This window comes from Alligator sinensis, unplaced genomic scaffold (genome assembly GCF_000455745.1).
Source record: "Alligator sinensis unplaced genomic scaffold, ASM45574v1 scaffold65_3, whole genome shotgun sequence".
NCBI classification, from domain to species: domain Eukaryota; kingdom Metazoa; phylum Chordata; order Crocodylia; family Alligatoridae; genus Alligator; species Alligator sinensis.
Genome location: NW_005842203.1, coordinates 121,727 through 135,290, shown reverse-complemented (window position 1 = coordinate 135,290; position 13,564 = coordinate 121,727).

Below are 13,564 nucleotides of genomic sequence, written 5' to 3'. Positions count from 1 at the left end.
CTCAGAAAGCTTAATTCACAAGCTTTCATAAACAACAATTAAGGGCACTGCAGCTGGTATGGTAATTGCACCATTACCATGGGAGTTATCATGAAATTTCACAAGGAAGAAGCAGGATTAAGCAGTTAGAGCTTAATCTATAGATTTCAGGAGTGCATTATTAACATTACTGTGATTATAGGTATAATCATCAGCCTTTCTGTAGCACCTAGCTGATATGGTCATGGGCAAGGTCCCTGCTGTTCCAGGTGCTGTAAATACAGACAGAACAAACTATGCTTGCTCCAAAATATAAGCAACAGGTACATACAAGCAGCCTTAACAGAATCAGGAGACAATGCAACAAGCTGTGTGATTTTAGCAGGATTTGGTTAATGCCATTGTTGAGAAGCCAGACTGCCATTACAAATAGTGTTAGATCTTGGAACTTGTTTCCTCATCTCATACCCTTGTCTCCCACCCGTTCCCACCAAGATTCATTATCCTCTCCCACAACACAGATTCTGCTAGAGGATGCCAATTGGTTGCTTACAAGATTTTCTCTTTTCCCAGGTTCTTTTAGCAAGGAATATATGACAGGGAGAAGGCATGAAGGTTGGTATGAGAGAAATACATGAAGGGAGTAGTAAGCCAGGAGGCTCTAGTAGCATGAAGCAGCCACAGAAGGGAATGGAAAGACTGAAGAGGAGGAATCTATTTAAAAGGGCTCTGAGGTATGAACTTCATGTGGACACTGATGTACAACCAGTGAACAAGCCAGCCCTAGTTAGGTGAGCGGCAGTGTTGATTATGATGACACCATTTGGATGACCTTGAAGGACCGGGTTTAAACACAGAACCACAGGAAGAAAGAAGCTGTGCTGGTCAAAGATAGATAATCAGGGTGGAGACAAGGGGCTTTGCAGTGGGTAAAATGAGCAGATGTTGAAGAATCTATGGGAAGAGAACTACAAATTGTGGCTGACTGAAAGCCATTCCCTACTGTGATGTTAAAATAAAATGTACAGATGGATTTTCATTCTAAGCTAAGCCCTTCCCCACTATTTCTGGAATTCTTAGCTAATGACTTCAAATTAACAACTAAGTTAATCAAAGCAATGTTTTTTACCTCATCTCATGGTAAAATGGGGTTTCTGCAGCTGCAGTAAACTTTCAAGTTTACTTCATCTTTGCTTTTTATCTGTATTTGTTCCTGCAGCATTTTCCAGGCTGCATTATGTTACCCAACAGGAGATATAATAAAAGGATTTGATTGTTGAATTAAAGTGACCTTTAAGCTAAGTAAAAAAAATACATGCATGGTTTGAGTGCATTTTCAAGGATAGATTACAAAATCTTTTTGGCACATTAATCTAATGAAATCTTCTTGTTAGTCCACTGGCTGAAATATATGTTTATATTCTAGCAGATCAATGTCAATTATTACCATTCAAGCTCGATTCAAAGATGTCTAGGGCATTTGAAAAATGAATTCATTTTACATGCCTGCTAAGCCAGCAAACATATCAGTTTTTAGTGTAAGCTGAAATCATAACTTTCTGGTATGAAAGCTAAGATTTGAGTTCATCAGGGAACAGCCTCTTCATTTTTAGTGTTAATATAAAAACAGGAGAGTCTTCAACAAATTGTAGTACAGAAGAAACTTATAATCAATTCTCACCTGAACTTTAATGCCAGATGAAATAAATACATTAAAATATTTTAAAGCATTTTATATAGAGAGCTGAAATAAATTGAATAGAGATTAATCAGAGAACTTAGCTTCTTTAGAAGATGTATTATGTTACTACCTCAACAGTGTTTCTCAGAAGCAGAGGTACATAAATTACAGATCATTAAAAATGATATTACATAGAACCAGTAAGTCCAAAATAGGGCAAAACAGTGCAATCTTCAACTAATTGTGGAAAGTATTACTCCTTGAAGCTAGTTTACATCCATGACTTCAAAGAAGAGACTGGGGTAGAAAAAGTTCCATTCAAAATGTATACCATATGGGCCCAACATTCCCCATTAATGCCAACATCAAAATAGTCTTCACCCAAGTTGAAGTAAATAAAGAGGGCTTGAATCTGCAGCTATAAAAATCAGTGGGAATTTTGCAATGGGTTTCTCTATACCATGAATATATAAATAGCTAAGCAGAGCTGTACCTGGGTTCTGAAATTAAATTTCAGGCAAATGCTAACTAAATAATGTTGAACTAATTGAATTTAAGATAGTCCTTATCTTAAAGGAGTAGGGAAGTGGGCCAGGGATAGTTGTGTGATAATCTTCATTTCAGTAGGAAAAGGCTCTCAAAAATGTTGAGTAACTTGCAGATCTGACTTTGGATTGCACTACTTCATATGGCTTCTTCCCCCTTGATACATATCTGTGATAGGTTTCTTGAACTACACAGGTTCAGTGCAGATATACCCACCAGGTGCTAAAATTTATTGTAATGAAATTCTCAACCTTTGTTTTACAGCATACATTGGAATCAGGCCACTCAAGTGCAAACAGTGCCTCTGGCAATCATTGATAAAGGAAGACAGGCTACTTGCTTCTAACTGAACACCTGGCAGCATTAGCTAGCTGATGGAAGAAAAAGACCTTTGAGCAGCAACTGAGTACCTCAATCTCTTTTAGTTTCTTTTTATAAAAATCAATTATTTAGGACATTAGCACTTCCTAACTAAAATGTGACCATGAAAATGTAGTTTGCTAGCTATGTTGACGCTACATAAAAACAGTAAAACAACATTAATTACATCTTTTAAAATAGACTTTTCTTTGTATAAATAGATTCCCAGCTTGAAACTGTATGAGATCCCAGGTTCTCATAAGCAGGGATCCTGGTTTTCCCACCTTTAAATAAAATTTAAAAAATAGCTGATTATCTGATAAAACCCCCCACATCCATGATTAAAATGAAAAGCCCCTCACTCCCCCGCAACCTTCCCCAGCCCTGCTGGTGCCCCTCACCCCCCCAGCCACTTGTGCCCCACAGCCCTGCTGGAAGGGGCTCCCAGCTGCCAGGGCTATGGGGCCAGGGACCTGGGTTCACAGCCCCCTGCCCCTGGCAGGAAGCAGCTGCTGCAGTGGAGCAGAGCGTGGAGCCCAGCTACCCGCCCCCCACCCCCGCTGCCTGGCTGTTGTGGGCTTAGGTGCGGGAAGGTGGCTCCCTGCTGCTGCACACACTCCGGGGGGGCAGGCAGGGGGAATGCATGCCTATGAGATCTGTGTGTGGGGCAGGGGCAGGGGCAGGCACAGGCTGTCCACTGTGGGCTCAGGCTTCTGCCCTGCTACCCTCCCCTGAGGCCTCTGCAGCACAGGGTGTGCAATCTGGGTCTGCAGGGAACAGTGGGGCCATGTGGGGATCTCCTTGCCACTGCAAGCTCTGCACAGCCCTGGCGATATGTCCACTGTGCATGCAGCAACAGCAGGGGTGGTGGTGCAGGGTTATGCCCCTCACTGTTGCTACACGGGCAGGGCAGTGTGGAGCTCTCAGCTGCAAGGAGATACCCATGTGGCCCCATTTGGTGGGAGCCTGAGCCCACAGCAGGTAGCCCATGCCTGCCCCCACCCTGCACACAGATCTAAGGGGCATGGGTCCTCCCTATTGTGAGCATGTTTGTTATTACCCTGAAATAGAATAGTTTTCTGATAGCATACCGTTAGGTTAACAATAATTTGGATTATTAAGAAGTATTAGCTTTGCAGCTGAATACAAGGCATGACCTGTGGCCTAGCAATGCCGCTGACCACAAGGCAGAATGATAGCTAAGCCTTTGCTTGTGTCAAGTAATCGTTTTAACTGTGTTAAGCATTTTCTGAGTAAAATGCAACAAGTGGATCTGTGTCTGTGTGCTGGAAAATCAGCTACAGCAAGAAGCAAGATAAGACAAAGAAGCCATTGTTCTAAGTACAGTGATCGTGTCCTTAAGAAGTATCTACTACTGTGCAAGGTTTTGCTAACATATCATAATGTTACTGTTACTTAACTTTTAGCTTTTAAAAAGTGCTAGTTCAGCTTAATAGAAATATGCTGTTACAAAGATTTGTAAAGCACCGCCCAAGTATTGCTTTTGTTAACCCTGTAGTCTTGCCTTATTGTAAAAAGTATAAAAGATTGCCCCACCCTTGAGGGGGGGCCATTTTGCCTTTTGCTGGCTTTATGGTCTTTGCTCGAGCAAATAAATGACTGTCAGTTCTTTACCCGCGTTGTCTGGTCCCTATTGCAGCTAGATAACGAACTTTAGGGAGTTTTCTCCCACCACACTATCCCGACTGTGAGTGCATGCAGTGGTAGGGAGCCAGCCCCCAACCCAAAGGGTGAGCTGCCCACGGCTGGCCCTGTCCCAGTCTCCACTGGGGCCCTGCAGCCATGCATTGCAGCCCCAGGCCCCAAGCCCCATGCACCACCCAGCTGGGCAGCAGCTCCAGCCTCAGCCCTCCCAACTCCCTCCCTCCCTCTCTATGGGGGCCTCAGTCCCCGCACTCCTTACCTACAGGAGCTGCTCTCCAGGTTGCCTGGGGCATGATACTCTCTGCCTGACTGCCCTCCTCCTACTCCCTCCCAGTCCCTTGCAGGCTGGAACTCTGCCAGTCTGCAGAGAGCTCTTTGCAAAATTGCAAAATCCATGGGTTTCTCTGTTAAAATGAGAAATCTGCATTTTCCTCTGATAAAGGGGAAAATCCATGTTTCTCTCCATTTTTTCCATGGGAAGCAGAAAACCTAGATCCCTGCTTACAAGCAATAGCACAGTCTGTTGCTCTATAAAGATAATCTCAGTTAAAAGCATGTTCTAGATTAAAAGAGTGCAGCTCAAACAATGATATGGCCCAGTAGAATTATCCTCTGAAATGAAATAACTGACTTGTATCGTCATCCACCTTATCTTATACTTTATATGAATCAAATAAAAAGATAGACCATACAGGATTATTGTCTCATAGACTGAACTTTAATATTCAGTATTTTCAATTTCACAGTAGTAGAAGCAATGTTGTATATGTTCCCAATCCTTGGCACTGTGTTAGTTCATGAATTCAAATAATAAGTGTGTTGAAGTGGCATTACACCTAGGATTCCTTCTTTTATGACATCCCTTCTACTGTCTTAATTATTACTATTTGAATTTGTTCAATATGTTGATACTTCATAAATCTAAAAATGAACCCTGGTTCATTCCAAAGATATAGTAAACTATTATAGTATAACAAGTATTATAGTATAACAAGAATAACAAACAGAGACTTGGTAGGATGGGTATAAACTATTCAGGATCGGTTTACTATTCAGGAAGGATAGACAGGGAAGAAGAGGAGGAGGAGTTGCACTTTATGTAAAATAGCCATATGATTGCTCAGAGCTCCAGTATGAAACTGGAGATAAACCTGTTGAAAGTCTTGGGTTTGGGTCAGGGGGAGAGCAACAAGAGTGATGTTATGGTGGGTTCTGCTATAGCTCACCAGACCAGGAGGATGAGGCTTTTTTTTCAAACAGCCAGAGGAAGTTTCCTGGTCACAGGCCCTGGTTCTCATGGGGGACTTCAATCACCCTGACAATTGCTGGGAGGGCAATATAGCAATGCACAGGCAATCCAGGAAGTTTTTGGGGAGTGTTGGGGACAACTTCCTGGTGCAAGTGTTGGAGAAGCAAACTAGGGGCCATGCTCTTCTTGACCTGCTGCTCACAAACAGGGAAGAATTGGTGGGGAATGTAGAAGTGGACAGCAATTTGGGCAGAAGCAACCACAAGATGACTGAGTTCAGGACCCTATGGAAAGGAAGGAAAGAAAACAGCAGAGTAAGGACCCTGGATTTCATGGGTAGGATCCCCTTGAAGCCATTCTGAGGCGGAGAGGAATCCAGGAGAGCTGACTGTACTTTAAAAAAACCTTACTATGAGTACAGGAACAAACAATCCCAATTTTCAGGAAAACTAGTAAGTATGGCCAAAGAGGAGCTTCGCTTAGCAGGAAACTCTTCAGTAAACTAAATCACAAACAAAAACGGGGTGGAACCTTGTTCTTATAAGAAGTGGAAATTTGGACAAACAACAAGGGAGGCATATAAGAGTATTACTTGGGCATGCAGGGATGAAATCAGGAAGGCCAACACACAATTGGAGTAGCAACTAGCAAGGGATGTGAAAGGTAACAAAGAGGGATTCTACAAGTATGTCAAAAACAAGAGGAGGATCAGGGAAAGTGTGGGTCACTTACTGAATGGTGGAGGCAACCTGGTGACAGAGGAAGCAGAAAATGCTGAAATATTCAATGCATTTTTTACCTCAGTCTTCACAGGCACGGTCAGCTCCGAAAGTACTGCACCTGGCACCAGTTTGGGGAGGAGGTGAGCAGCCAACACCGGTGAAAGAACAGGTTAGTAACTATTTAGAAAAGCTGGACATGTAGAAGTCCATGCCAGATAGGATGCACCCAAGGGAGTTGGCTGATGTGACTGCAGAGGAACTGACCATCACCTTCGAAAATCCATGGCAATCAGGAGAGGACCTGGATGATTGGAAAAGGTCAAATATAGTACTCATCTTTAAGAAAAAGAAGAAGAAGGATCCATGGAAACAGACCAGTCAGCCTCACCTCAATCCCTGGAAAAATCATGGAGCAAGTCCTCAAAGAATCCGTTTCTAAGTACTTGGAGAACAAGGTGACTAAGAACAGTCAGCATGGATTCACCAAGGACAAGTCATGCCTGATCAACCTGATTGCCTTCTATGATGAGGTGCCTGGCTCTGTGGATGCGGGGGTGAGGGACCAGTGGATGTGGTATACCTTGATTTTAGCACGGCTTTTGATACGGTCTCCCACAACATTCTCACAGGCAAGATAAGGACATATGGGCTAGATGAATGGACTGTAAGGTGCATGGAAAGCTGGCTGGATCATCGGGTTCAGAGGGTAGTAATCAATGGCTTGATGTCTAGTTTGAAACTGGTATCAAGTGGAGGGTTTCAGGGGTCAGTTTTGGGGCCAGTTTTGCTCAATAACCTGCAAGATGGCATAGAGTTCACCATCAGCACCCTGAAAGATGGCATAGAGTGCACCCTCAACAAGTTTCCTGATGACACCAAGCTGGGAGCAGTAGTAGATATGCTGGAGAGTAGGGCTAGGATTCAGAGTAACCTAGAAAAACTGAAATATTGCACCAAATGAAATCTCATGAGGTTCAATAAGGACAAGTGCAAAGTCTTGCACTTAGGATGGAACAATCCCATGCACTGGTACATACTGGGGACTGACTGGCTAATCAGCAGCTCTACAGAAAATGACCTAGGGATTATAGTGCACAATAAACTGAATATGAGCCAACAGTGTGCCTTTATTGCCAAGAAGGCTGTTGGCATACTGGGCTGCATTGGTAGGAGTGTTGCCAGCAGATCAAGGGAAGTGATTATTCCCCTCTATTCAACACTGGTGAGGCCATATCTGGAGTACTGTATTCAGTTTTGGGCCCCCAATGCAGAAAGGATGTGGACAAGTTGGAGAGAGTCCAGCACAGAGCAACAAAAATGGATCTGGGGCTGGGGCACATGACTTCTGAGGAGAGGCTGGGGGACCTGGGTGTGTATTTAGTCTACAAAAGAGAAGACTGAGAGGATTTAATAGCAGCCTTCAAGTACCTGGAGGGTGGTTCCAAAGAGGATGAATCTAGGCTGTTCTCAGGGTTAACAGATGACAGAACAAGGAGCAATGATCTCAAGTTGCAGCAAGGGAAGTTTAGGCTAGATATTAGGATGAACATTCTCACTAGGAAGGTAGTAAATCAATGGAACAGGTTACCCAGAGAGGTTGTGAACTCTCCATCCTTGAAGATTTTTAAGACCCAGCTAGACAAAGCCTTGACTGGGATGATCTAGTTGAGGATGGTCCTGCGTTGAGCAGGAGGTTGAACTAAATGAGATCCTGAGGTCCCTCCAACCCTAATTTTCTATTATTCTAAGAATTGAGGCAATTTAGGATTCAGTATCCAGAGTAAACAAAGAAAACCAAACCGAAGGTTTAATTTTACCAGAGAAGTGGAAACTGGATGCACTTTAACAATCCTCACTTGATACTATTCTTCATGTTATTGTACAGCTTTGATTATTTTTGCCTATTGAATAGGCAATAAATGTTTTAAAATTGACTTCAATAGGAGAAACATGCGGGCTCAAATTTTAAACAATAGATATAACTACAAAGCAGACAGATGCTGAAATCTGTAGACCCAAAGATTTTGATTAATGAGGATTTATTTACCTGAGGTAACTTGGAATTCATATATAATCTCTTCGCTAGAGAGAGAGAGAGAGAGAGAGGCAACACACCATTGCAAAGAATTATTCAGTTTTCCCTATTAGTCACAGAACCACAGCATTCTAGAAATAGCCTAGAGGACTTCTTGGGGTCCCTCCTATCCCACTCTTGTAAGGCAGGATTTAGGCCATTTCTGACAAATGTTTATCTAACTTGTTCTTCAAAGTTCCCAGTAATGGAAATTCCACAACCTCCCTAGGTAATTATTTCAGTGCTTAACTCTCCTTACATTTAAAAAGTTTGTCCTCATATCTATTACAAAACTTCTTTACTGCAACTTAAGCCAATTATCATTGATCCACCCATGGGGGACATGGAAAACAACTCATCACTTCCCTCATTATAAAATTTTATGTATTTGGAGATGTTGCTATTGCCGCCGCCCCCACTCCCCTGTCTGCATTTTCTTGTCTAGATAAACATGTTTTTTTTATCCATTCTTCTTAATCATGCTTTCCAAACCTCTTGACAATTTTGTTGCTATCTTCTGGTGTCTCTCTCTTAATGTGTAGTACAGCCTGCAATGACATGTTCTTTTTTCTGCAATAGCATCATAGCTATTGATGATTCAATATAACCGGCAGATAGTTTTCTGCAATACTTCTGTCTACCCAGCTATTCCCCATTTTTACTTAGTCATTATTAGCAAATGTGCCCTTTATATTTCTATTTTTTGATATTCATATTTTCCTGGCACAGTCAGGAGATTTTTCCTATCTTTCTTTTGCAGTACATTCCTATATTCTCATTAAAATGGCAGGTGAGGTGTGGGGGAGTTGTTTGTGACAGTATCCCACTGCTTTCCTACTAGTTTTAGCAAGGTAGTGAATAGTATAATACAGTTAGACTCCAACATATTGTGGAGCTGGATGGACTTAGAGAAACCCAACAGATTTGCCTTTTTAAAAAAATAAATAAGCTTTGCAAATTCACTAAGCTTACCAGGTTATTCAAGCCAAGTTAAAACCATTAATGAAGTTAAAAATTGGGGAAAAGTAGACAAAATAAATAACAATAATAAAGATGCTAACTACATCTTGTCTAATGTCTAAATGTCTAATGATAACTGACATTTCTATATGAAGTATGTCCAGGGTACTAAAGGGTATATTAGTATAGCAATGAAACATAGGGAAGAAAAAACTAAGATCTATGTTTTTCAATGCATTACATTAAAATTTTCAAATTTTATAGAAATTCTTCAAACTAGATAGAGATAGCTGACCACACTGAACCAATTAAACTGTTCAACAAGATATACAACAGAGTAATGAAATGTACAGATGCATTTAAAGACAGATACAGTAGCAAGTAATGGGACCTCACCCAGGCAAAAAAGGCGCAGTCCTGGACGCAATAAAGTAGGCACTTCCTTCAACTCGGAGTCGTGTTCCAGCTAGAAGCTGCAGCAGGCCTGTACCAGTTGTCTTGATCTTCATCTTGCCATTGGACTCCTATAGTCCCTGCCAAGAGAGGTGGAGGGCCCATGACAACCCCTTCTTTCTTTGTTCTACCTAGGCGTATGCATCGAAGGTCTATGCTCAATGGTCACTTGTCCTGGTGGGAAAGAACCCAGGTGTTTGGCAGTGTCTCAGAGGTCCAAGCAGCCCAATTTAGGGGTCTGCACAGCTTCCCAATTTAGGGGTCTTCTTGTGTGCCCCAATCTGAGGAAGGCCCTAGAAAAGGTGGGATAAAAAAAAAAGCTTCCTTCCAACTTCTTCTTTCCTGGCTCTTAACTATTCACTGCTTATTGGAACATTCACATTATATTAACTGCACTTGAACTGAAAGACCATGAACTTTGGAAACGGCCATAATTATTAAAGAACTACATCAGCTGGGCATCGATATTTCAGGCATCAGTGAATTAAACTTTCAGAAACTGGATCACTAGATGAAGTAAACTACCACTTCTGCTGGTTTGGGAAACCTGACAACGAACCAAGGATACACTGTGTTGGATTTGGTGTTAAGAAGTCAGTCCTCAGTGCATGTATCCCTCGAGTATCTTTCAATGACAGGATCATGTGGCTGGATATGAACATGAACTCAGAAACCTTGACTCTTCTGTCCACCTACAGACCAGCACTCCAAACAGCATTAAGATGAGTTCTACCCAACTGGAACAAATCATCAAGAAAGTCTCTACAAGGAACAGACCTGCTGTTCTTGATGACTTCAGTGCCCACGTGGGTAAGGACTGGGTGTACTGGGGACACATAATTGGCCAATGCAGCACAGGTAGCCTCAACAAAATTGGCCAGCATTTCTTGAGCTTTGTGCATTGTGATCTGATAGTTTCAAACTCCTATTTTGCTGGCAGCAGCTGCAGCAAGGTCACATGAAAGCATCCCTGCTCAGGACACTGGCATCAGCTTGATCTCATCTTGTTGTGACTCAGAAACATTTGCTATATATTGCATGCTCGATCAATGCATGGTACTGATTGCAACATTGACCATGCTCTTGTTGGGACCAAACTCCAGTTACACCCTAAAAAGATCCATCATGTGAAACCAAAAAGTAAACCTCACCTTAACATCACTATCATGAAGGACTCTCTGACACTCGTGTAAAGTTTCAATGTGCACTTGAGCATATTTCTGAAAATGATGAAATTGATTCCCTTTATTTTGACACCTGGGAAAATTTCAAGAACAAGACACTGACTACTGACAAGGATGTTTTTGTAACAAAGAAAATACAAGCTGACTGGTTCGCTGCATCTGAACATCTGCTGCTACCACTCACAGAAAAAAAAAAAGCAAGCTCGCCTAACTCTACTTCAACAACCAACTAAGTCTAGAAAGCTCAAGTTTAAAGAGGCTAAGGCTTAAGTCAAGAAAGCCACCAGAGAATGTGCCCAGAAGTGTTGGCAAGACCTCTGCAAGAAGATTCAGATCTGCTGGGCCTTAACCTCCAAAGATGGAGATCAACCGCCTGTCTAGGTAACTTGTTCCAGTGTTTCACAACCCTCCTAGTGAGAGAGTTTTTCCTAATATCTGACCTAAACCTTGCTTGTTGCCACTTGAAACCATTGCTCCTTGTTCTGTCATCTGTCACCACTAAGAACAGAATAGCTCCATCTCCTTTAGAACCACCCTTCAGGTAGTTAAAGGCTTCTGTCAAATCCCCTCTCAATCTTCTCTTCTGCAAACTAAATACACCCAGTTCCCTCTGCCTCTCTTTGTAAGTCATGTGCCCCAGCCCCCTCACCATTTGTCCACATCATTTTTATAGTGGGGGGCCCACAACTAGACACAATACTCCAGATTTGGCCTCAGCAGTGCAGAATAATTATTTCCCTCGATCTGCCTGGCAATGCTCCTACTAATGCTGCCCAATATGCCATTTGCCTTCTTGACAACAAAAGCAAACTGCTAACTCATATCCAACTTACTGTCTACTGTAACCCCCAGCTCCCTTTATGAAGAGCTGCTGTTTAGCCAGTTGATCCCAAGCCTGTAGTAGTGCATGGGATTCTTCCATCCTAAGTGCAGGACTTTGCAATTGTCCTTATTGAACTTCATAAAATTATTTTTGGACCAATCCTCCAATTTGTCTAGGACACTCTGAATTCTAGACCTGCCCTCCAGTGTATCTACTACACTCCCCAGCTTGGTGTCATCCACAAACTTGCTGAAGGTGCACTCTATGCCATCTTCCAGATCATTAATGAAGATATTGAACCAAACTGGCCCCAAGACTGACCCCTGGGGCACTCCACTTGATACCAGCAGCCAACTAGACACTGAGCCTTTGATTCCCATCTTTTGAGCCTTACAATCCAGCCAGCTTTCTAGCTACCTTTCAGTCCATTCATCCAACCCAGAATTCTTCAGCTTGATTGCAAGACTTCTGTGGGAGACCGTATCAAATGCCTTGCTAAAGTCAAGGTATATCAGGTTCACTGCTTTCCCCCGCATCTATGGAGCCAGCCATCTCATCCTAGAAGGCATCAGCTTGGTCAGGCATGACTTGTCCTTGGTGAATCCATGCTGACTGTTCCTAATCACCTTCTCCTCCAAGTGCTTTGAAATGGATTATTTAAGGACCTGGCTCCATGATTTTTCCAGAGACTGAGGTGAGGCTGGCTGGTCTGTAGTTCTGTGGATCCTCCTCCTTCTCTTTTTTAAAGATGAGTACTATATTTCCTCTTTTCCACTCAGCCAGGACCTCCCCTGATCATCACAAGTTTTCAAAGATAATGGCCAGTGGCTATGCAATGGGCTTTGTGGCTCTGCAACTCCCTCAGCATCCTGGGATGCATTGCATCTGGCTGCATGGACTTGTACACATCCAGCTTCTCTAAATAGTCCCTAACCTGTTCTTTCACCACTGAGGGCTGCTCACCTTTCCCCAAAACTGAGCTGCCTGGTGAAATAGTCTGGGAGCTCACCTTGACTGTGAAGATGTCATCCAGTTTTACATCCCTCACCAATTCTTCCCTGTTTGTGAGTGGTAGGTCAAGAAGAGCACGGCCTCTAGTTGTCTGCTCCAGCACTTGCACCAGGAAGTTGTCCCCAATACTCTCCAAAACTTCCTTGATTGCTTGGACACTGCTGTATTGTCCTCTCAGCAGATGTCAGGGTGGTTGAAGTCCTCCATGGGAACCAGGGCCTGTGAGGTAGAAACTTCTGATAGTTGTCTGAAGAAAGCTTCATCTACTTCATCTTCCTGGTCAAATTGTCTATATCACACACCCACCACATCACCCTTGCTGCTCTCCCCTTTGGCCCTAGGCCAGAGTCTTTCAACAGGCCTGTCTCCAATTTCATACTGGAGCTCTGAGCAATCATACGGCTCTTTTACATACGGCACAACTCCTCCTCCGCTTCTCTCCTGCCTGTCCTTCCTGAACAGTTTGTACCCATCCATGACAGTGCTCCAGTCATGGAAGCTATCCTACCAAGTCTCTGTTATTCCAATCACATCTTAGATCCTTCACTGTGTGAAGACTTCCAATTTTTCCTGCTGGCTTCCCAGGCTATGTGCATTTGTGTACCAACATCTGAGGTGACTAGCTGATTGCCCTACTTTCTCAGGAGGTATGAGGCCTTCCCTGTTGCCCCCTCCTGCTTCTGCTTCCTCTAGGTCTCCCACTTCCCAACTTACCTCAGGGCTTTGTTCTCCATCCCCTGGGGAACCTAGTTTAAAGACCACCTCACTAGGTTAGTGAGCCTGTCTGTGAAGATGTTCTTCCCTCTTTTTGTCAGGTGTATCCTGTCTCTTCCTTGCAATCCTTCTTCTTGAAACAA